Genomic DNA, 25,652 nt, shown 5'->3' on the forward strand with positions numbered 1-25,652 from the left:
GTCCCGGGCTTCCCTGGTGGCACAGTGGTTGGGAATCTGCCTGCCGATGCAGGGGACACGGGTCTGGGAAGATCCCACATGCCGCGGAGAGGCTGGGCCCGTGAGCCGTGGCCGCTGAGCCTGTGCATCCGGAGCCTGTGCTCCGCAACGGGAGAGGCCACAACAGTGAGAGGCCCGCATACTGCAAAAAAAAAAAAAAAATACTGCCAGTCCCCAGACCACACTTGGAATAGCATCTCCAGAAGATGCTCTGGATTCTGGTTATCCACTGGTCACTCACTAGGTACTCCAGCCAGAGGCCTGGAAATTACCTCTTTCCTTCATCCACTCATCTGCACTCTACCAGCTCTTGGTCATTATTTCTTGTCAACTCCACCCCACTGTTCTCTGCAGCTCCTATCTTTTCTTGGTAGACTGGTCAACATTCTCTTCCATGTTCACCCACCATCACTCCCCATCCTGGCTGTGTTCTCTGCTAGACCACCTCCTGATGGGGCTTTCCCATTCCTCCTTGGCTCTGTGCATGCCGTTTTTACTCTGTGGAAAGCTCTTCCAGTCCTTGACCTATCCCTTAAGAGACCACAGAATCCCTGGACCTCTTCTCTGCCTGCACTAGTTACATATGACGATTGTCTAGGAGCAACATGCCCTATTGGTTCTTTTCTAAGTTCCCAGAGCCCAGCTCAGCACCTATCAGGCTCTTAAATAAAGTAGGTGTTCAATTTAAGAAAGAAAACCCCAACTCTGAATGAGTAAGGCCAAAGACCTCAGCTGCTCTCCTTCGGATCAAAATGAACATTCTTTCGAAATTATGTTTTAGGTTTTAAATTCTCCAGTTGGAGAAAAAAAAGTCGATCAAATTCAACAAAGTAAGTGTTATTTCCTGTAGCTTAATATAGGCAGGCTCAGGGACTTCCCGGCGGTCCAGTGGTTAAGACTCCAAGCTTCCACTGCAGGGGGCACTGGTTTCCATCCCTCCTGGGAGGCACTAAGATACCGCATGCTCTGCAGCACGGCCAAAACAAAACAAAAACCAAAAAAACAAACAACAAAAAAAGGGCTCAGAGCAGGTGATGGGAAAGGAAGGAGAGGATGGATGCTGGAAGCAGCTTGGAGGACTGCTTTCAAATATGGGCTCGTCCCCGCAGCGGAAAAAGCAAGAGCCCGCGGACAGCCGATGGAGAAACTTCCATAGAAGTGCGCGGGTCAGGATGGAGTTCCGGAGCTAGAACTAACTTGACGCGGAGGGAGGCGCCGCTTGCGGCAGCCATTGAAGTTTCGTGTCTTTCCAGAGCCCACATGGGCCACTGGCTTGGGAAGGGGGGAGGGGGGAGGGAGGGCAGGTCCAGAGCGGAGTGGGTGGAGTGGAGGGGGAAGACCGAAGGAAATGAGACAAGCTTTTCCTCCCACTGACTCGTGCTTCTCCAGCGTCTGCGGGGCTCACTACCGCTGCCCGTGAGCGCCCAGGCCGAGACCCAGCGCCCCGCGCCCGCCTCGGCGTGTCTCCCCTGGGATTTCTTTCCGAGGCGCCAGTGCCGGTCCAAAGCCTGGCCACAGCTTTGTTGCGTGCTCGCCTTAGTGATCGGCTCCTGGTCCCAGAGCAAGGACCCCGGAAGTGCGCGTCGGTGGCTCTGGCGAAGGTAAGCGGCGCCGGTGAGAGCGCTAAGGGCGTAGGGGCTCCTGGCATCCCCAGCGGGCCCTGGTCTGCCCGGAACACCCCTTCTTCGGAAACACCCAGAGCACTTCTGACCTGAAGCCTCTGCTTTGTTCCTGACCCCCTGCCAGGTGTTGTAGCCTGGGTCCCCCAGGGAACTTTGCTTCCCAGCGCTTGTTTTTACTCTCTCTCTTCCTCTTACTTTCCTGTTGCTTCCCCCGCCCCCTCGCCCCCCCCCCCCCACCCCCGCCCCGGCTCCTTTTTCTGGACCCAACAACTCTGCTCCTTGCTAATGCAGCCTGGCTTCCGAGAGCGAGTCCTTCCCTAATCTCAGCGCCTCTCTCCTCCTCCGCCCCTGGGACCAGGGGCTGAGCGTGCGGGCCCGCGACCGTGACTGGCTTTGACCCCGGGCCTGCCGGAGGCGGATCTGTCCGAAATTACCATGGCTCTCTTCAATCTCATTCACCTTTCGAGGCACTCAGCTGGCCGCGTGCTTTTGGCGACCCCCGGGACCCCGAAATCAAAGCGGATTGGGGAGTAACAAGGTCGTTGGCGCCCGTTAAATCCTCAGGGGGACGCTCTGCTCGTGGAGAGGGACGCGGTCAGCTTCTTGCAGCTCTGACTGGATTTCCCAAGGATTGGGGTGTGGGGGTGGGTAGGAGCACTGGATAGGGGACTCGCGTGACGATAATCAGGCTGGCTTGGAAGGATAGGCGAGGAAACTTCGTGCTAGCTTGCCATTTTGCTCTTATTAACTGCCTGAGTGCTCACATTAAGGCTCTGAATAGGGACTCCTATCCCTACTTTACTCTGTGCCCCTCTGAGTAGGGGCAAAATGAGGCGCACAGAGGTTAAATAACGCTACCGGGGTCACATACCTGGGAGGGGGCCCAGCCAGGATTTGTGAATCAGCTGGTTTGTACCGTACAACCCACACCCAGCCCTACAGAGAGTTCCTCTATGCAGTCTGAGCAGAATCCCAACACCTACCGCTGGGTCATACCATGAGGAGCCAGGCTTTTTCCATTTTGAGCAAATACATCTTGGTTCTATTCAAATCCAAATGATTTATTTAGTACCTACTATCCTCACAATTCAGTGACAAGCACTGAAGTTTCACCTTGGAGCCTTACTCTTTCATCCTCTACCCATCATCCAGTCTGTCAGCAAATATGTAATTCTTCCCCAGAAGCCTGGCTTGAGTCTTTCTCCCCAAAAGGCTATTAGGCTTGTTGGCTAACCCGGACCCTGGAGTGGGACCTCCAGCATTTGAATCCTGGATGAGGACTTTCTGTAGTTTTCTGTGGCTGGATTTCCTCATCTGTAAAGTAGGGATGGGAGAAGTGGCTCTTAACTGGGGTTTTGATTTTGCCTCCCAAATGACATCTGGCAATGTCTGGAAACATTTTTGACTGTTAACATGTAAGTGTTGCCCCTACCCCGCAACAGAAGGGATGGGAATCTGCACATGTGAACATGTTTTACAAGCACCAGAGGTAGATCCTGTGCATATTAAAGTTTGAGAATCACTGTCTTACAGAATAAAATCTAACCACAGACATTGGCCTACATGCCTGTTCACACTGGCCTCAACTTACCTTCCCAGCCTCACCTTATGACACTTCCTGTATGCACTTTCCATTCCACCCAACTCACTATTCTTCTGGTATTCTAGGTGTTGACTTTTTGAAATGCCCTTCTTCCTCCATGGCTGACAAATTGCTTATTATTCTTTGAGACTAGAGCTCAAGTCCCCTGCTGGATGAAGCATTATTCAGTTCCTGCAGATGGTTCGGTTCTGTCCCTCCCTGCTACCCTAGCACCAGCCATCCTTCCCCATTTTTTCTTTCAGTGTATCTTTCTTACAGTGTTTACTGTTCTGTATAGGGATCTCTTGTTCATCCCCTGACTTGTTTCTTTGTACCTGGACCTAGCACAGTGCTCTCCTCATGCTGGTGGTTAAACTTGCTGACTTTGGAGTCAGTCTGCCTGCATTCAAATCCTAGTTCTGCCACTTAACTCTGTGACCTTGAGCACATTGACTCAGTCTCTCAAAGCCTTATTAACAAAATAGGAAGAAATAGTCTGCCTTCTCTGCAGAGAAGTGTGATTAACTAATAGGATAATGATTGTTCATCTTAGTACTGAGTGGCTACTCTGTGCCAGGACATGGCTCAATTTTAGCATTTTATATTTTTAGTCATTTAACTTTTATGAGGACCTTATTAAGTTAGTACTGGTATTACCCTATTTTCCAGGCAAAGAAATGGAGGCACAGAGAGGCTAAGCAGTTTGCCCAAAGTCACACAGCTAATGAGTGGCAAGCCAGTATTCACACAGACATCTGAACTGCAAAACACACACTCTTCACACTATGCAGGTAAAGGGCTTAAACCAGTGCCCCATGTATAGTAAGTGCTCCATAAATATGAGCTGGAGTTTGTTGTGTACATTGATAAAAGCCAGAGTCCCTTGGGTTTTTCAACTGCATCACACTTGTGATCTAAGACTGTGCCATTATTTTTACAATCCTGTTTCTTCCCTCTCCTTCTTGCCCCTAACCCAGTCTCAGAGGGACAGGACATTGGTCAGTCTCCTGTCACAGTTCTAGGTCAGCACCAATGAACTTGATGCTAAATGGAGCTTTATGTGTGCCAGGTCAGTCAGAATGGCATTAACTCTTTGGGGGTGGTCCTATGGAATCAACACACCTGCTTGAGGTTAGAGGTGCAGACGAGGGGTCAGGAGCTACCTGACTCCAGCTTTGTCCTTTCTAAGCATGTGCCCTTTGCAATGTGCACCTAGCACAGAAATATTGAGTTAAATCAATCAAGGAATGTGGGATGGATGGATGAGTGGCACCAGGTGGGTCTCTTGCCTTATACTTGATGATGCAGAGTATGTTTTCTCTCCAAGTGTTATATGTCAGGGGTCCCCAACCCCTGGGCCACAGAATGGTACTGATCCATGGCCTGTTAGGAACAGGGCCACATAGCAAGAGGTGAACAGCAGGCGAGCGAGCTAAGCTTCATCTGTATTTACAGCCTCTCCCCATCACTTGCATTACCGCCTGAGCTCTGCCTCATGTCAGATCAACAGTGGCATTAGATTCTCATATGAGTGCAAACCCTACCATGAACTGCGCATGTGAGGGATCTAGGTTGTGCACTTCTTATGAGAATCTAATGCCTGATGATCTGAGGTGGAGCTGAGGTGGTGATGCTAGCACTGGGGAGTGGCTGCAAATACAGATTATCATTAGCAGAGAGGTTTGACTGCACAGAGACCATAATAAATCAATTGCTTGCAGACTCATATCAAAGCCCTGTCACTGAGTGGCAAGTGACAATTAAGCTGCATCTGGTGGCAGGCTTTATAGGGGCAAGTGAGTTGATGTACTTCAATAGTACAACTGCATCTGGTGGCAGGTTTTAAGTCAGAATCTGACACTTATTTTAGTCTGCGTGTGGCTTGCCCATTATTTTATTTACCACTTCCATCCACACCTCTTTCCCACACTGCATACTTGTCTCAGTCACAGTTTTGGTAAATCCACAAGCTAACCCTAGCCAAACGTGGAGACCAAGCACCATGCATTAAAAGACAAGCCTTTGGAGTTTTTCAAAAGAAACAAACGTGAACACAAAGAACAGAAGCGACTATCGGAAGCCACCACTTCATCAAATGTGTCGGCACTGAGAGCATAATACTTAGTGACTAACTGCATTGCTAAAGCTAAGAAGCCCTTTACTATTGGTGAAAAGTTGATCCTGCCTGCTGCTAAGGACATTTGTTGTGAACTTTTAGGAGAGGCTGCAGTTCAAAAGGTGGCATGTGTTCCTCTTTCGGCCAACACCATAAGTAGACAAATTGATGAAATAGCAGAGGATATTGAGGCACAACTGTTAGAGAGAATTAATGAGTCACCATGGTATGCAATCCAGGTTGACAAGTCTACCGATGTTGACAACAAGGCAACAATTGCTTGGTTTTGTGCGATATATTTTCCAGGAGGATGTGCATGAGAATATGTTATGTGCACTTTTGTTGCCAACCAATACCACAGCTGCAGAACTATTCAAGTCTTTGAATTATTACATATCAGGAAAACTGAATTGGTCCTTTTGTGTTGGTATATGCACAGACGGAGTGGCTGCCACGACTGGAGATCTTTCTTGTTTCACTACTCAGGTCAAAGAGGTTGCCTCTGAATGTGAATCTATGCACTGTGTCATCCATAGAGAAATGCTGGCTAGCCAAAAAATGTCACCTGAATTTAACAACGTTTTGCAGGATGTGATTAAAATTATCAACCACATTAAAGTACATGACCCTTATGGTCATCTCAATAGATGCAGAAAAAGCTTTTGACAAAATTCAACACCACTTATGATAAAAGCTCTCCAGAAAGTTGGCATAGAGGGAACATACCTCAACATAATAAAGGCCATATATGACAAACCCACAGCAAACATCATTCTCAGTGGTGAAAAACTGAAAGCATTTCCTCTGAGATCAGGAACAAGACAAGGATGTCCACTCTCGCCACTGTTATTCAACATAGTTTTGGAAGTCCTAGCCATGGCAATCAGAGAAGAAAAAGAAATAAAAGGAATACAAATTGGAAAAGAAGAAGTTAAACTGTCACTGTTTGCAGATGACATGATACTATACATAGAGAATCCTAAAGTTGTCACCAGAAAACTACTAGAGCTTATCAATGAATTTGGTAAAGTTGCAGGATACAAGATTAATGCACAGAATTCTCTTGCATTCCTATACAATAACAACAAAAGATCAGAAAGAGAAATTAAGGAAACAATCCCATTTACCATTGCAACAAAAAGAATAAAATACCTAGGAATAAACCCAGCTAAGGAGGTAAAAGACCAGTACTCAAAAAACTATAAGACACTGATGAAAGAAATCAAAGATGTCACAAACAGATGGAGAGATGTACCATGTTCTTGGATTGGAAGAATCAATATTGTGAAAATGACTATACTACCCAAAGCAATCTACAGATTCAATGCAATCCCTGTCAAACTACCACTGACATTTTTAACAGAACTAGAACAAAAAATCTGAAAATTTGTATGGAGACACAAAAGACCCCAAATAGCCAAAGCAATCTTGAGGGAAAAAAACGGAGCTGGAGGAATCAGACTCCCTGACTTCAGATTATACTACAAAGCTACAGTAATCAAGACAATATGGTACTGGCACAAAAACAGAAATATAGATCAATGGAACAGGATAGAAAGCCCAGAGATAAACCCACGCACCTATGGCCAACTAATCTATGACAAAGGAGGCAAGGGTATACAATGGAGAAAAGACATTCTCTCCAATAAGTGGTGCTGGGAAAACTGGACAGCTACATGTAAAAGAATGAAATTAGAACACTCCTTAACACCATACACAAAAATAAACTCAAAATGGATTAAAGACCTAAATGTAAGACCAGACACTATAAAGCTCTTAAGAGGAAAACATAGGAAGAACACTCTTTGACATAAATCACAGCAGATCTTATTTTACCCACCTCCCAGAGTAATGGAAATAAAAACAAAAATAAACAAATGGGACCTAATGAAACTTAAAATCTTTTGCACAGCAAAGGAAACTATATACAAGATGAAAAGATAACCCTCAGAAAATATTTGCAGATGAATCAACGGACAAAGGATTAATCTCCAGAATATATAAACAGATCATGCAGCTCAATATTAAAAAAACAAGCAACCCAATCCAAAAATGGGCAGAAGACCTGAATAGACATTTCGTCAAAGAAGACATGCAGATGGCCAAGAGGCACATGAAAAGCTGCTCAACATCACTAATTATTAGAGAAATGCAAATCAAAGCTACAATGAGGTATCACCTCATGCCAGTTAGAATAGGCATCATCAGAAAATCTACAAACAACAAATGCTGGAGAGGGTATGATGAAAAGGGAACCCTCTTGCACTGTTGGTGGGAATGTAAATTGATCCAGCCACTATGGAGAACAGTATGGAGGTTCCTTAAAAAACTACAAATAGAACTACCATATGACCCAGCAATCCCACTACTGGGCATATACCCAGAGAAAACCATAATTCTAAAAGACACATGCACCCCAATGTTCATTGCAGCACTATTTACAATAGCCAGGTCATGGAAGCAACCTAAATGCCCATTGAGAGATGAATGGATAAAGAAAATGTGGTACATACATATGATGGAATATCACTCAGCCGTAAAAAGGAACAAAACTGTGTCATTTGTAGAGATGTGGATGGACCTAGAGACTGTCCTACAGAGCGAGGTAAGTCAGAAAGAGAAAAACAAATGTCGTATATTAATGCATATATGTGGAATCCAGAAAAATGGTACAGATGAATCGGTTTGCAAGGCAGAAACGGTGACACAGATATAGAGAACACACGCGTGGACATAAAGGGGGAAAGTGGGTTGGTGGGGGGTGGGATGAATTGGGATACTGGGATTGACATATATGCACTAATATGTATAAAATATATAACTAATAAGAACCTGCTGTATAAAAAAATAAAATAAAAATTAAAAAAAAATTAGACCTCATTCTCTAAATAAATAAATAAATAAAGTACATGCTCTTAACTCATGTCTGTTCGTGCAGCTTTGTGAGGAGATGGACGCAGAGCGCACACGTCTTCTCTTATACACAGAAGTGAGATGGCTTCTAAAGGTAGATCACTGACCAGAGTTTTTGAGTTATAAGAGCTGCTCCAGAGATTTCTTTTAGAAAAAGAGTCACCACTGACAGCACATTTCAGTGACACAGAATGGGTTGCAAAACTTGCTTACCTGTGTGACATATTCAACCTCCTCAATGAACTCAATCTGTCACTTCAAGGGAGGGCGACAGCTGTGTTCAAGTCGGCAGATAAAGTGGCTGCATTCAAAGCCAAACTGGAATTATGGGGGCGATGAGTGAACACTGGGATGTTTAACATGTTTCAAACATTAGCAGAGATTTTGAAAGAGGCTGAGCCAGGGCCTTCTTTCTCCCAGCTGGTGCATGATCACCTATCTCATCTTTCAAGAGTTTGAGCATTACTTCCCAATCACAAAAGACCCCTGACCTAGGAAGGAATGGATCCGTGACCCATTTGTGAATAAACCAGGTGAATCAACTTTGTCCGTGCTAGAAGAGGAGCAACTTCTTGAGATCGCAAATGACGGTGACCTTAAAAGTATGTTTGAGGCAACTTCAAATCTCCATACGTTCTGGATTAAAGTCAAGGCAGAATATCCTGAGATTGCCACAAAAGCACTGAAAAGCCTGCTTTCATTTCCAACATCCTATCCTTGTGAAGCAGGCTTTTTTGTAGTGATAGAAACCAAGACAAGGTTACGGAGTAGACTGGACATAAGCAACACACTTTGGGTGTCACTGTCTCCCATCACCCCCAGATGGAACCATCTAGTTGCAGGAAAACAACTTCAGGGCTCCACTGATTCTGCATTATGGTGAGTTGTATAATTATTTCATTATATATTAAAATGTAATAATAATAGAAAAAAAGTGCACAATAAATGTAATGCACTTGAATCATCCAGAAACTGGTCATCCCCCTTCCCCGGTCTGTGGAAGAATTGTCTTCCACGAAACCAGTCCCTGGTGCCAAAAATTTGGGGACTGCTGTTATATATTAAAGGTAAAACTTGTTAAGAGAATTTAATGACTCATATGGAGTTTTCGAGAACCAGGTTTGGAACCTGTCACTGACCCCCTATCTGAGTTATGCATGACACTGGATACTAGGTTACAGGTGATCACTTCACTAACTTGAAATCTTTTTCCCTGAATGCAGCCCTGCCTTTGAAAGCTGAACCCCTTCCTTGCTTGTCCATTGGCCACTTGCTGTATAGGCCAGACTACCTTGCACAAACACCTGCACATTTGTGTACTCTGGCTTCTTCCACAGCTGACTCACACAGTTGTAATCCCCCTGAGTTTGCTTGTTTTGGCAGGTTGTCTCCCAAATTTTAGTGGAATGAGGTTAGCTGGGTGTGCAAGGCCTTGAGGTTTTGTTGGGGGGGGGGGTCACAGAAATACTCTAGTAAGGCTGCTTTTGAGGATGGAGCAGAGTGAGAACTTCCCTGTCCATCAACACATCAGAGACCACTCAGATCCCCTGTCGCACTGCCTTCCCCCTTCAGATACCAGACTCTTACTGCCTCTGGCATTATCCTGTCTCCTGGGTCACCAGATGGCTGATCTGAGAAACAGATTCTCCTAGGGTATTAATGACTGGAGTAAAAGGCTGACTCAAGATTTTGGGGGCATCACTTGCGTTTTCACTGTGGTATTTAAAGCCTGATTCAGAAGATAAACTAGCCCAGGAGAGGAATGTCAGACCCGGCACTAGGTTTTCAGGCCTCTGATGTCATGGTTTGGCTGCCTCTTAACTGACCAGCAGGCAGATTCCTAATGAAGCTGGTTCTGCTTGTGTGTCTGGTTCTAAGGAGAGACACCTCACCCTGTTCAGGTCTTGGACTGTGCTCTGTGAAATGTACCTCGATTATTTGACTCTATGTGAAATCCTGTTTGGTTCTGAAAGGGTCATTTAATCTAAATTAGACTAGACTAGACTGGTGATAGTATCTTGAGGAATTAGGGTGAGTTTGGAATACACGTGGGGTAAGTAACTCTGTGCTGGGCGCCAGAGAGACAAACATGAGGAAGATAATACCCTGGCTGATGAACTGTACGGATGGCTCCTCCCGATTCTGGGCTTTTGAACATTATCTTTAGAGCAGCCAAAAGTCTGTATGAATTGCTAAGTAATTGCTAAGTTTCTCTGGACTTAGAGAGGGAGGAAGAAAGCAGGGGCAGAGAGACAGAGACAGAGACAGAGAGAGACAGTGAGAGTGTACCTGATCATTTGGGTCTGTTTTACATAAAATCCAGCATGTGACCTAGCAGATCAACTGTCATGACTGATACATTTCCTGGGAATCACGTTCACAGTTGCAGTCCTTTTCTTTGATCCCAAAGTCTTTTGCCAAAGCTCACCACAGGTGATAGGTACATATGCTTGTTGATTGGACAATTTTTATAGGTCATTCCCAGACTTCAGTAATTTATTTACCACGTAGTGACCCCCATGGCATGTAGGAAACACTTAGTAAGTGATAAACGAGTGAATGAATGCCCTAGCATGAAAGTCACATCTTGACCCTCAAGATGCTCATGGCCTGAATGGGGAGATAGACAAGAAAACCAGCACAAAACAGAGGAGTAGTTCTGTGACAGAGAAGATACAGATGCAGAGGAAGACTCAATTCAGTCAGGGGTCAGGGAATAGAGGCAGTGAGAAGGGAGGTCTCTTTTGAGGAACATCCTTCCTTCACAGAAAGTGGTCCCATAGGTGGTTTCCAGTGGCCAGTTACAATAGGAGCACCTGGGGTGGGTGCCAGAACCCATGGTAAGGGTTTTGTATGCCTTTATTGCATTGATCCTCACAACCATTCTCTGAGGTCAGTATCAGAGGAGGAATCAGGATCCCACCCTCAGCTAAAAGACAGACCTGGGATCAGATCCAGGCCACCAGACTCTAAGCCCTTCACCATTGCTTCAGACAGTGTCAGGATGGTCATATTATCATCAGAGACACTTTTAGAAAATCTAGTTTTCACAAAGGAAAGTACAGGTGTGTGGGTTGCTGTGGTCCAGGTGGGAGTGGCCTTTTCCTCCATGTTTTTCCTCCTTTCCCTCTCCTCTGCCTGATGTCTGAGGACTTGCCTTGTCAGAACTTAGAAGCAGTTAGAAGCTGTCTGCTCTGGGGGTCAGCAACTCTCTCTTCCTCCTCTTGCTCCCTCTTTGATCTCCGAGACAGCTTGTACTTTGTCCTCCAAGGTGAGAGGAGGCAGAAATGCTGCTCAGCAGAGAAGTAACCATAAGCTTTTGAAGGAAAGAAGTCTTTTTTTACAAAAAGCCTGCCATAATTTAAGCCTTTTCCCTTTGCCCTGTGCCCTCCTGCCTGTGTCACTCAGACGGTCAGTAGCCGGAGGGAACTGACTTCAGGGGGTCTTGTTTCTACACAGGGACCCCCCCTCCAGAAGAGCTGCCCAAACCTGTCTTACCCTAAGGACCTACACAAATATGGCTGACTTGTCCTTTTACTCACTTATCTTGGCAAGATAGGCCACAGCAGCCCACGAGAAGGGGCTGGAAGGGCCTCTTATTGGAAGACACATATAATACTTTACTGAAGCGCCTATCCTGTGTTCCACTTGGCTGAACAACCTCTGACATTAGTTTCCTTCCTCGCTGGAGTGAACTTTTAGGACCTCGTGAAAATCAGAAAACAATGACTTGGACATATTAGAGTCTGGAAAAGATACACATGAAAGTGAAGATGGTGCCTGTAGATGGCATTGTGTGTTCACAGAGATAGCTTGGTGGCCTTGGTTTGTCTCTTTAGCTCAAGCTGTTAGTGTTTACCGACTCCCTTCTGTGCCAGGCATAGTTCTAGGCCCTGGAAACACAGAGATGAACAAGTACTCTTCCTGCCCAAGAATCTCTGAAATCCAGTGTGCAGACAGGGGAATCAAAGATAGTAATGAGACATTTTGCTATCCATCTCTCTCATTAAAGTGAGTTCTCTGAAAGCAAGACATGTCTTATTGATTCCTAAATCACTAGAGTCCACCATGAATTCTTACATATTGTAGACATTCAATCAATGACTGTTGCACCACTCTAAAATTCAGCACTAGAGGCAAGACAGAGTGCTTTGTGTGTCCAGAGGAGGCACAGCTAAACTCAGCTTAGACAGCAGGTGGGTCCAAGAGCATCTAGGAGGCTGAGATGGAGGCATCTAGGCTGATGAGAAGAGAATCACAGGCAGAGGGGCCAGCGAGAAATACAGCATGGCCAGGTGAGCAGGCAAGGTGTGCTCCAGGAAGGGAAGAGAGGTAGGTGTGGTTGGAGAGGAGGGAGGCGGATCTCTAAATGGGCAAAGTGGCACACCAGGAAAAGCCTTGCTAAAGGGTTTGAATTTTACTCTGAAGGCACGGGGGAGCTACTACAGGATTTCACACAGAGGAGAGACTAGGTCAGAGTTTCATTGTAGAAATAGACCCCTCTGGCAGTAGATGTTGGAGAAGACTAAGACAGGTGGCAGGAAGACCATGTCAGGACACCACTGTAGTTTAGAGAGTAGAAAAGACCTGGGGTTTGGAGTCAGACCGACCTCAGTCCACACAGCAGCCCCATAACATCTTTGTGGAACTTAGGCTATTTATTAAGTGCCTCTGAGCTTCTGTCTCTCTCAGTCTGAAAACAGGGATGGATGATCCCCTCCCTCATGGAGAGATGACTGTCGAGACTATGGACGATGAAGTATGTGAAGTGTCTACTGCAGTAATTGATCCATAATGGGCATGAGAAAATAGTGGTGAATATTATTGTTACTTATCATCTAGGTGAAAAAAAAATGAGGCTCTATCTAAGACACTGGTAATAGGAGTGGAGAATTGGGCACAGACTCAAGAAATATTTTGGCAATAAAGTTGACACCATTTGGTGACTGATTGTGCAGTGGAGTTTGGGGGCAGAGGCAGGAGTCTAGGACTGTCTGGGATTTTGGCCTGGGCAACCAAGAGTAAGTACAGTGGAGCTATTCATTAGGAGAGGTTATGGAGGAGGAGAAGCATTTGCAGGAAAAGATGATGAGCTCAGTTTCAGACAAACTGAATTTGAAGAATTTTAGGGACAGCCAGAGAGACATGTCTAGTGGGCAAATGGTTTAGCAGGTTTGGCATCCAGGAGAGAAGTCTTAAAGAAGATTCAAGGGCAAACTTTTAACAAGAGGTAATGAAGTCATGGTGTTCAAGGAGAGTATAAAGCATGGGAAGAGGAATTATGATGGCCAGTGCTTATTGAGTGTGTACTATGTGTTTGTTCTAAATATTTTAAGTGTATTAATGCCCTGAATAACCATTGCCAGAGAAGACTATTATACCTACTTTACAAATGAATAAACTGACGCACAGGGATAGTAAGTAACTTGCCCAAGGTCATACAACTATAGTAATGGACCTAGGATTTTAGGCAAGGCAGTCAGGATTGGGAGCCTGTGCTATTTATGGCTTTGCCAGACTGCCTCTGAGAGTGGGGGGACTAGTGCGCAACAGTGACCTCTGAGGGAGGGCAAGGAGAGGCTCTAGTGAAGGCAACAGGAGTAGGACCTGGGCAGAAAAGTAGGAGGAAATGGGAGACTGGAATACAGGAGAGTTTCCAGGAAGGAGGGATCAGTAGCATCAAATTATCTGGAAATCCATTAAGAAAAGAAAAGAAATATCCATGGATTTGGGAATAAGGAAGTTATTGATGACTTGGTGAGGGGAATTTGAAAGATGAGGCGGGTTGAGGAACAAATGTGAGGTGAGTAGGTAGAGATACCAAACATAGGCAGTTCTTTCCAGATGCTTGGCTGTGGAAGCAACAAGAAAGGGAAGATGATAACTAAAGGTATTAGGTAGAGGGAACATTTTAGAGATGGAAAAGACCTGTCAATATCTATGGGGAGGGACAGAACCAGAGGAGGCCTCACAGAGTGGCCACAAATGCACTATGCACACTGGGGAAAGTATCTCTATGTTCACTTTTCTTTTTTATACAGATTTTTAATATCTCTCCCCATGTTCTGGACAGTTTCCATGTAGATGGTTAGGACTCAATAAATAAGCCCCTGAAATGTGTTTCAGATCTTCAGCTTTTATTAGGTGGAGTAGAGAAAATTTCTTTCATAGTACCCAATGATGAATCATTATCACATGTTGTTAAATCCAGACCATATCAAATTTACGTACAGTACATCATCTACTGAATTTATCTTTGAAATATTCCAAGAGAGCACAGTGTGCTAGAGCTCCCTGTCAATCATGTGGAATTGGGGTGTCTGCTCTATAGATACCAGGGTAGTAAGAATGATGGGTGGCAGTAAGCCTTGAGAGGAAGGAAAGTGACTCACAGCACAGTGGGTGGAAGGGAGGGGACACTGATCTTTGTGTATGTGTGTGTGAGTTAAGTTTTATTTGGGTCAAAATGAGGACTGCAGCCCGGGAGAGGGGGACACTGATTTTGAACTGGACATGAGACCTATGATCCTGTGAGCAGAGGGAAAGGTGATTGGAGATTAAGATAAATCTATAGAAGGAAACAGAGATTTGCTTGGATTTTATAGGAAATGGAAGGCATATTTTGTAAGGAGGCTTGCTAGGGCAACAACCCTATGCTTAAAATGAATCTAGGTAATCTGGCTGCTGCAATTTCAGTTCTTAATAATGGGAAAGACTGACATTTCCTTATGAATGGTTTGTTACCAGGCTTAAAGGACAAGTCCAGCAAGCTCTGAGAAGAAGTGTTTATCTAGATCCAAAGACAATCTCTGTGTTTTAATACATAGGATTCTTTTGTCATTCAGACCAGAGGTAGATGCCACAGAGGGTTAAAAGTTTGACTTAAACATGAAATTCAGCTTTTTCTTCGTTCACGGAACTGACATCCCTGAGGCTGCAGGCTGGAAATAGGATTTGGCTGCCAACTTCATAAAGTTGCCTTGGTTGGAATGGTTGGAATCTTCTTGGAAACATCTCAGTGAAATGCACACACACCTCCACAGAAGGCCTTTATGGATGGGGCTGTCTCTCAAAGAGACACTGTCAAAAATCAGAAAGCCCACACAGGAAATGGCCTTGGGATATTTTTTTCCACATGAAGCAGCAACTCAGCTGAATTATTTGCTTGATCTTGAGCTTCAGGTATTAGGAAAAATGAACAGTAAAACTTTCAAGAGTCACATTTTGAGCTTGAAGATTCCCTCTGTATGAGTCAAGGAAGAATCATTCCAGCCTAACTCCCTCCTCAAACTTTCCCACGCAGGTCTTTCATCTGGATGTAGGCATAGTGTGGAGTGCCTTTGGCTGGGTATGGGTGTGATGCACAGACAGGACACTGTCCTTAGGGACAGAGGGAAGAAGTTGTAGTAGTCTTGCCCACCTTTTCCTAGTAGAAAGGAGTAGAGGATGTCCTTCTCCAGGAGGGCATAGTCAGGACACTGTATGCTTCCGTGAAAATGTGGACTCAATGATATAAATGTACATATGGCTTTATTCTAGTTTCATGGGGTCTGAATTTGATCTCATGGAAAGGGCTATGTAAATGTTCCACACATATCCCAAGAATGAGTGAATAGGGCTGTATACATGCTCCAAACATCCATATCAAAGCTATTAGTGGTGCTTATGCCCAACCTTGTGGACCATGGGAGTACCAGAAGGGTCTGAGGGGCAGTATCTGGTGTGCTCAGAAAGCAACAGCACTTTCTGATTCCTTAGGTTATTTCATTGATATTTGATTCATTAGTAAAATCTCTCTCTCTGTCTTTTTTTTTCATTCATCCAATCATTCGTTCATTCAACAGACTGAACAACTACTATGTGGCTGGCTCCAGGATATGTGATGGTAATGTGGTGGTGAATCCAACAGTCTTAGTTCCTGTCTTCTTGGAGCTCACTTTATTAGGGGACAGACATTAAAGAAATAATTACACAAAGAAATACATGATAACAAACTATGGTAAGCGCTATGTTGGAAAAGAACAGGGTGCTCCAGGAGGGAAAGAGAGGAGACAGTTTAGCTTGGGTGTGTCTAGTGAGGAAGACAGATATGTAGACCCATATCTACTGTATATGACATGCCATTTATTGGTAGGATACTGTTTCCAAGGAAGGAGTGCCTGACCCTTGTATAGGTCTGAGGGGGCAGTTCTAGAAAACTTCATAAAGGAAGGGATATTTAAGAAGAATCTTGAAGAATAGATGGAAGTTGTTTTTTTTTTTTTGTTTTTTGTTTTTGTTTTTATGTGGAAAGGGAGTAGTGGTGTTCTGCGTGAAGAGAACCTGGTGTGTTTATAGGACCCTCATTCAGCAAGGAGTTTGGGCTTCAAGTAGGGGAATAGTGAGAGATGCATCAGGAAAGATTGGTAAGGGCCAACTAACACAGATTAGACTTTATCTTGGAGGTAAGTCACTGGAGGGAGTGATGAGTTCCAAGGGGAGTGTTCTAGAACAATTACCAAGGGTGCAGCAAACTTTTTCGGTGAAGGATCAGATAGTAAATATTTTAAGCTTTGCAGGCCATACAGTTTCTGTTGCAACTACTCACCTCTGCCCCTATAGTGTGAAAGCAGTTACAGATGATACATGAACAAATGAGCATGGCTCTGTTCCAATAAAATTTTATTGACACAAACAGGCAGTGGGCTTGATTTACCTGTGAGCTTACCAATCCCTGTTCTAGAATGATAATTCTAGGGGCTCACTGGAGATTGGACTGGAGCATGGGGAGAGAATGGAGGCAGGGAGGCCACTTAGGAGCCATTGCTTTAATTCAGGGGAACTAAGAAGGAGGGACCATGAAGAGAAATGGTTTGTGACATGCTCCAAGGTAAAAATGACAGGACTACATAACCAATTTGATGGGAACATGTCTAGTTGTTTCTTTGTTGCTCAGTGGAGTGATTCTTCCAGTGAAGAAAAAAAATTGTAGACATTCTGTATTTGGGACTCAGAATCATGTGCACATCCTGGGAGGTCACCTGTTGGTCACAAGACACTATGCTGGGTGCATAGATATAGACTATTAAGCATAATTCTTAAGAATTCTTAAGAATATTAAGTTTCATTTCCTATTTTTCAAACTGAGGTTTGGAAATGCTAAGTTGTTTGTCCAAAGTCATCTAGCTGGTAAATGGTGGAGCTGAGATTGAACCTGGATGTGGCATCAAAGCCTGTGCCATTCCTAAAATGTAGAGTCTTCTCCCCACCTCTCAGGGTATGTCATGAAGCCCCACTCCATAAGCCTATGCAACTCCCTCCTCTCTCTTCTCTCAGTCCCTGCTAAGACCCACCCAGCCCTTTAAGTTTCTCAATCAGCTTCTGGCATAACAAGGACTAGAGCTGTGTTTTAGCTGAAAAAAACTGTTAGGTATGAGATTATTCTTCTGTGTTTGACAAAGGACATGAATCAAAACTCAGACCCCATCTTGAGGTTCTAACCTGATGATTTTTGCATGTTACAATTTGGAGAAGATAGTGTGGTATTAGGTTGTGGATTAGGGAATCCCTGAATTTAAGTGTCTAGATTAGAACGTTGTCCTATTCCCTGCCTAATCACCCAGGAGATAACTGTCAAATTCAGGTAATAATATCTGATAAGGGAGAACTTGTTGATTTAAACCCTGGAGGTCAAGATTAGCTTCTGAAACGGCAAACTTGACAATTGTGGTCAAGGAAGTCAATTCAGTTACCATTCTCCCTCAGGTTGTCTAGTAACACCACTGATCATTACTTTAGTGCCTTGTCCAGATTCAGTAAGAGACAGTCTCTACATCAAATATTTCAAACAGGACAGAGAAATACCCTAGAACAACTGAATTATATGATGGATACAGCAGTCCTTTTAGTGATACCTATTGGACAGCATTGGGTCACGTGGTACACGGAAGGGCAAAGAGACCTCTGTGATTGAAGTGAATCCGTTGCATGACCCATACCTTGGGCCAGGGAGGATGGACACACAAACAAAGTGGGGCTCTTCCAGCAAGGGGTAAGGAGGAATGCATGCTGGAGTTAAACACCAGTGCCTGCCACAGTTGTTGATCTGTTTTGACCACCAGCCTGTATTAGTTTCATAGGGCTGCCATAACAAAGTATTACAAACTGGATGTCTTATAACAACAGAAATTTATTGTCTCACAGTTGGGGTGGCTAGAAAAGCTATCAGCAGGGCCATGCTCCCTCTGAAGGTACTAGGGAAGTATCTGTGCCAGGTTTCTCCCCTGGCATCTGGTAGCCTTAGACATTTTTGTTTTCTCCCTGTGTCTCTCCACATTGCCCTCCCTCTGTGTATGTCTGCATTTAAATTTCCCCTTTTTATAAGGACACTAGTCATCTGGAAGGGCCCACCGTGATGACCTCATTTTAACCTGGTTACATCTGTAAAGATCCTACTTCCAAATAAGGTCACATTCTGAGACTTCACCATATCTTTTCTGAGGGACACAATTCAACCTGTAACACAGCCCTTTCTCAGGGAGAGTTCAGGACTCCTTCCTCTTACCAAGGTGATTGAGTGCATCTACTCTAAGTTATCTTCATCTGTGGTCATTTTGCTGTTCACTTCCTCTATATGCTGCTTAGGACATAAGGATTGTGTTTCTGTTTATTCCTAGTTTATTATATTTCAGATGGCTTCTCAGCCTTTGCGCTTGTCAGTGTTCTTTAGGCCACGCTCACTGCATTTGTCCTTCCAGCCTCTCCTTTCCTTACTTTGAACTTTGTTCATTTAACAGTAAGTGTTCATATAACAGTAAGTGTTGAGTTCCTGTTGCATTCCAGGAACTATGCTAAGCTCCAAAGATGTAAGGATGAAAAAGGTGAAAAAGACAGTTTCTGCTCTCAGAGTTCTCATGGGAGGCTACACAAGCAAATAGTGTGAAACTGTTGAAGAGGGAAGTGTGTGTGCGGATTCTGAATACTGTGCTATCCCCAGCATAGCGTCTGCCTTGTCTCCTTAGTGCTGACAAGAGCACCCCAGGTCACTTCAACAGCTTCATCTGCTTGCTGTTGCTTTCCGTTCACTTTGTCCTTCACCCATTTTGATCCACATGCTTTTGTCCAACTATATAGTTTTCCATCTCAAATCTTGTCTTTCTGCGTGAATGCTGTCTCTGTTTAATGTGTTCCCCTCCCCCAGCCTCAGCCATTATCCAGTTGATTAACTCATGTTTCTTTGAGACTCATCGCTGGGGCTTCCTCTTCCAGGGAGCCGACTATGCCCCCCTACCATCCTCTCTTCGCTCCCTGTGCTTACCTTTGGAAACAGTACTCCTTTCCCCCAAAGAGACACTGACCAAGGCTTGTTTGTCTTCATATCCCCAGTACTAGTATCATGCCTCTGTTAATAGGTGCTTTATTGATAAACAAGTGAATGAATGAATGATTCCTAGACTGGACTTTGCTTCTGCTTTCCAGGCTGTACTTTTCCTTTGGCATCCTTCCCTCAAAATCATGTCTAGTCACCACTTTTTTTCTACCACATGTCCAGAGTAGTAGCTCATGGCATTCTTTCCAATATGCTGACACCTCAGCTATGCTGGCCTTTATGGTCAGTGGATACATTTGGCTACCCATTGACCACCATCTCTTTGGTCTGCCCTGCTTCACACAAAGCAAGTCCTACTTACTTGCATGCAGGAAGATGGTTCTCATAGGAAAAGCAGAACTTCTTCCACGGTCTTCTCTGTTTCTTCATTTCCAAAGTTTCCCCCTCTCTCAATTCTAGAAGCAAGGGACATAGCATTTCTGCTACAGTGATTATTTCAACAAGTATTTTTTTGAGCCCCAAGTTTATACCTGAGTTATGCTTGAAGCACATTAACTCTTATCTAGTTTCTGCCGTTCTGATAAAAAAGACCTGCTTCTTTTACTCCTTCCTGCTTAGTATATTGGGTTTCTCCTATGTATTGAATAACACGGTGATTTTCAATTTTTTTTTTAGCATTAATACTCTTCAAATGAAATCTTATATGGCATATCAATGAGTAAAAGAAGAAGCCAAAATTTTATTGTATATATGTAATTATTTTATATGATAATTTTAGTTTATAACATATAGTTATACATATTTTGTATTGGCTGTACAGCCTTGAGAAAATTATGGCAGCCAGACATTCAAAGTGATAGCGTTTTTAAACAGGATACCTTGCAGATGTGGGCTATTCTGATTAAAATGATCCAGAAACTGGAAAGAAGAATATAGGAAAATTTGGTTTTAATGTTGACTCATTAATACTATGTAACAGCTGTTGGCATTCTTTAATTTATAAGGAATCTAATTGAAAGGAATAGATGAACAAGTTCTTCAACGAATTTTTGTCTTCCTTTGATAGAAAATTCTTCCGTGAAATATATAGTGCCATTATGGATGTTAATTATGTTATTAAAACTATTGTGAGAAACTCCAGTGCCTGTTTCTCTTTAGTAATCACTTAAAGCCTTTAACACAGCAAAACATATTTAATTTGGCATGTTGAGTCCAAACTTCAGTTGTCATTTTCATCACTGGCACTCTGGCCCTGCATTGCTGAGCTGGTCTTATTTGGATTTATAAAAACCTTCCAAGCACTCTAAGAATAAAACAAACAGTAATAATACCAATAATGCCACAATGCAACAGGTAACGTGGTCACTTATTATTGTATAGTTTACTATTATATCTTTATGTGAGCATGCACTCAGTGGATATCCCTGAGTCTTGCCTGACGTTTAATTGAACATGGCATGCTTGAGCCAGAGTTTTATAGCATAAGACTTGCATTGATCTGAATCATTTAATGACGTCTTCAGAACTACAGCTTTCCTAATTAATGACATATCTAATGTGTTCAAACATATTCATGGTTTTGGCAAGAGAACCTTTATTCTATGACTGTTCACGTTTGGCATATCACACACTGAATATATCTGTTTATGGTTTAAAAAATACTTAAAAAAATGTAATCTGAATCAAACATTTGTAGAACCCTTGAAACAAATAGATTGAACTCCAGTATATTGGAGTATGGTGTAAGACAATGGTGGTTTCAAGGAAGCTGCAGAACTGACTTGAGAGGGCCTCCCTGTTAGCATCAGATAAATGTCTGCCCGACTCATGGCTTTTCATCTCCCAGGTGCTCAGCAGTTTATCTGCTTTGCATTGAATTGAATTGGCACAAAGCAGGTCCTGTGTGGCTATGGACTAGCTCCCCCTGGTGAGGAACCATCAGGAAGGTCTCAGGTGGAAGCTATCCATCTTCTCAAGGATCTACACAGCTCCTGCCAAGGAAGGCTGGCACACCCCTACCTAGAATTTCCATTTTCTCTGGCTCCCTGAGGGACATCCCTGGGTTTCCAGACTCTGCCTTGTTTTTGAGCTACTCTTTCTGATTTCCTCAGTGTCCCTGTGCTTATGCTCTGGTTTTAATAATTATAATGGATTTAGAAGTTGGCTTGGGACTGGGAGGCCAAAATGGGAAAGAATCAGATGACCAGGAATGCTTCTTGTTCCCATTTGCGTGTTCCTCGGTAGGGCATTATTTTTGTGAGTTCTCCACATTTGCAGATGCCTCAGATATACTGGTCTTGGGAGGCCCCACTAGTGACAGACTGAAGCAGTTGCTTGAGGAATACTGGTGAAGAATAAAATGGCAAGTGGGTCACCTTTTTTAATGTCCTGGATTAGGGATCCACAAGTTTGCTGTCATGTCCTGCCCTACTTGCAATTCTAGAGAGAAAATCACACAGGATTTGTTCAGAATTATTCAAGCACATGTTGGTTGTTGACCATTAGGGCTGAAATTCTTTTCATGCCCAGTGTGGTATGAATGCTGTGATTTGTTTGACTACTTCCTGCCAGTCTCCATGATAGTTTCTTCTTTCTCCATCTGACACTGGCAGGCTAGGGTTCAGCCATGATCTTTTTCCTCTACCTTTGGTATACTTTGTCAGGGTTACCTCATCTATTTTTATACTTCAGCTGATGACTCTCAAATGCCTCTAATTATCACTCCAGGATCACAATATGACTCCAGACTTCCTTTAGAATGTTATTCCCCCAAACCTCTTTACATTTCTTACAAGCTGGCCAAATTCAATGTTCTTGAGTCTCCCTACACTTCCTTCATGAAGGAGAATCTGATGTAAGGCCCCTAATTTTGAAGAAATCATAGTGTAATGCAAAAATGTAGAAAACACATACTCTTACCATATGCAAAAGATTGGCACACAGGGTTACAGGGCTGCAAAAGAGGGAGCAATTATGTATGGAGGGGAGAATCAGGGAACGTTCTTACAGGAGGTGATGTGACATGGATCTTGAAGGGTGGGTAGGACTCAGAAATGCATTAATATGAAGAAGTACATTCAGCAGAGCAAAACACAGAGGTAGAACTGGGTGGGAAGTATATGAAGAAGAACATGATTCCATTTGCTTGGACTTTGGCTGTGTTGGAAAGGTAGGTTGGGAAGAACATATGAAGAGCCTTTTTTTTTTTTTTTTTTTGCTGTACACGGGCCTCTCACTGTTGTGGCCTCTCCCGTTGCGGAGCACAGGCTCCGGACGCGCAGGTTCAGCGGCCATGGCTCACGGGCCCAGCCGCTCCGCGGCATGTGGGATCTTCCCGGACCAGGGCACGAACCCGTGTCCCCTGCATCGGCAGGCAGACTCTCAACCACTGCACCACCAGGGAAGCCCTGAAGGGCCTTTATTTACAGGCTCACACTTGAATTTTAGTCTGTAGGTGATGATTTTAGAACAGAGCAGTGGCATTATTAGAACATTGTTTCTGAATGCTCAGTCTGGCTCCAATATATGATCTTGGGGTAGGGGAAGAAGAAAAGGGAAGAACTCTTAAGTTAGCTGAGTGACAATGGGCACAAAATAGTTCGAAGGGATATGAGGTAGAATCTTCAGGGCAAGGGAGAGGAAGGGCCTAAGATGACTCCCAAGTTTAAGTGTGAGTGATTGGGAGGCTCAGGATATTGTGAACACTGTAGAGAAAATTGGAAGTAGTTAGGTGGGGTAATGAACTTAGGACACATTGGGCTGGAGAGATCTCTGGGAAATCCAAGTGGAGACTCCCATCCCACCTCATCCATCCTCAGTACTCTAGACTCCCTTTCAGGTTAAAATGGTCTGGCTTCCTGCCCCGCTCCTCCCAGCTAGGATCAGCCCCACCTTGGTATGCCCAGGCCTATCTGACTTGAGGCAGTAAATACTTAAAGAGGGTCCTCTGATCCCCTGGGCATATATATTGGGGCATCAATCGAAATAGGTCAACCTAGAGCTGATCATGAGAACTTTGCAGCCCATCTTCAACCCATGTGCTCTGCTTCACAGGACCAGTTTTTGTTTGTCTCCTTTTCAAATTCTTGTCCCCTTTCTTATGTTCTCACTCCTGTAGGCCCTCCTGGAACAGAAACCCCTGCTCCCAGGCTATTGCCAGAGTTCTGATATCCAGGGACAGAACCCAGAGACTGAAAGCTAGTTTTTAAAGGTAACTTCCTGGATTTTGACCATTTTTAAGGCCCATAGGGTTGACTCAGTTCTTCTCTCTGCAAGGTCAAATCTTCAGTGCCTGTGTCATCCTTAGGGATGGGCCCTGGTTCTCTCCCCACTCTCAGGTGCTACTTCGAATCCAGCACCACATCTCACCAGTGACTTCTAGGAAATGTGAGGTGTCCAACATGTGCATGGCACACTCTGCATCTTGTACCTATCTGGGACCTTTTATGAAAGCATCTTGCATCCCGCCTCCCAAGTTTTGAACATTCCTTTAGATTATCACTCCTCTCTCCTACCCTGGTTGTCCTTCCACACAACTGGACACCTGACCTTCATGGTACACTGGGTCTTTGGATTGCTGGTCCTGATACTTCCTATATTGATTGTTTTTGCTGCTGGTTGCGCCTTGGTTCTGACAGTGTCATCATCCAATTCCATGGGCACTTCCTTTGTGTTTATGGTTTGGGGACTTCAGAAATGAACTGAAACTGGGGAGGGATCTGGGAGTATCCAGAGCCTCTGTGACTGACTTCGTCAAACATCTTCAGTTACTTTCTTCTCCTTCTGAAGACTTCACATAAGTAAAACCATTCCCGGCCAACACCAAATAAATGTTGCACATGCTGCTTGAATTACTATGCATTTACCCCAGTGTGACTTTCTCACAAATTAATATTTCACTGAAACTATTCCTCTGGATAGGCTGACGCCAGCAGCTGTGGAAATTGAACATTTGCTTTGTACAATGAAACTTTAGGACAGGAGTTTCTTTTTTTACATTTCTCAGCTATGTAGCTCATTTGGAAAAAAATAAGCATTCTTGGCAGAATCCATGTGGCATGAGCCAAATATCCCAGCTTGTGTTTCTGTATACTCAGCTATAAAGCGATGAGAAAATGCAGTTTCTAAATGCCCATTGTATAGCATTGGCATATAAAAGTTAGGATTACCATTTACTGAGTACCTACTATGTGCCAGACATTTTACCATGCTCTGCATCCTCAAAAACACCCTGTGAGTGTGCCAAACCCGGGCCTGTTGGCCTTCTGATCCATACTCTGCCCTGGGCAGGAGGGACTAAATGGAGGCTGCCTTTCTCAGGCTTAAGGGTGCTCTGGATTCCTGCTAGGTTTGGCCAAATAGAGTCACCTGTGAGGTTGGAGGGTGAGGAAAGGAGGAAGGCGGATTATTTCCTTCCTCTCTCTTATCCTCAAGCATCTCCTCCAGTAGTAGCTGCATCTCCATGGTTCCAGCTTCCACTATTTGAGTCCTCCATGGTTCCAGATTCTTTCTGGTGACCCTGGCTCCTCCCTTTGCCCCTTCAGTTGCCTTCTGCTTGTTGTTGCTAATCTCTGGTTTACCTCATGGTCCCATCTCATACAATCTTACTCCAACTAATTTCCTCTTTTTAAAGTTCATACCAATTTGAAAAGATCTTTAAATTCTTGACTTTGTCATCTATTGTAGCAGTCTTCAAATCTCAGCTTCTCTATCACTTTCCACCTGTATTTCTATCTTTATCACATGCAACCAGTTCCTTGCATTAAATTTCTTTAGTTGTAAATACTTGAAGGAGTTTCTGTTTCTCTGGTTAGAAGCTGGTTGATGGATTGAGGCTGGAATCATTAGCCTCATTTTAAGGATGAGGAAACAGAGGATCAGAGAGGTAAACTAACTTGCTCAGTCTTAAAGACAGGAAAGAGTAGAGCTTTGGTTTAAACTCAGGCCTGATCAGTCCTGAAGCTTGTGTCCTTTCCCCTACATACTCGTGTGTTCTGTTTCCTGCTGCCACATGAATGGAGTCTAATTTCTCCTGTATAATCCCTTCGTATTCTGGAAAAAGAAAACTCTCAT

The 25,652-nt window shown here is 44.0% G+C and overlaps 1 protein-coding gene across 2 annotated transcripts in view; it reads left to right on the plus strand.

Annotated features, from left to right (window-relative positions):
- The first annotated feature begins 1,383 nt into the window (after positions 1 to 1,383).
- The window catches only part of EVA1A (eva-1 homolog A, regulator of programmed cell death), a 70,852-nt gene continuing 46,583 nt past the window's right edge, over positions 1,384 to 25,652 (plus strand). For both annotated transcript variants that reach the window (XM_079941323.1, XM_079941321.1), the window contains exon 1: positions 1,384 to 1,640. The gene's annotated coding sequence lies outside the window, so the exon portion shown is untranslated. The remainder of the gene's footprint in view (positions 1,641 to 25,652) is intronic.

The sequence above is a fragment of the Stenella coeruleoalba genome (assembly GCF_951394435.1).
Source record: "Stenella coeruleoalba genome assembly, chromosome: 13".
Lineage (NCBI taxonomy): Eukaryota > Metazoa > Chordata > Mammalia > Artiodactyla > Delphinidae > Stenella > Stenella coeruleoalba.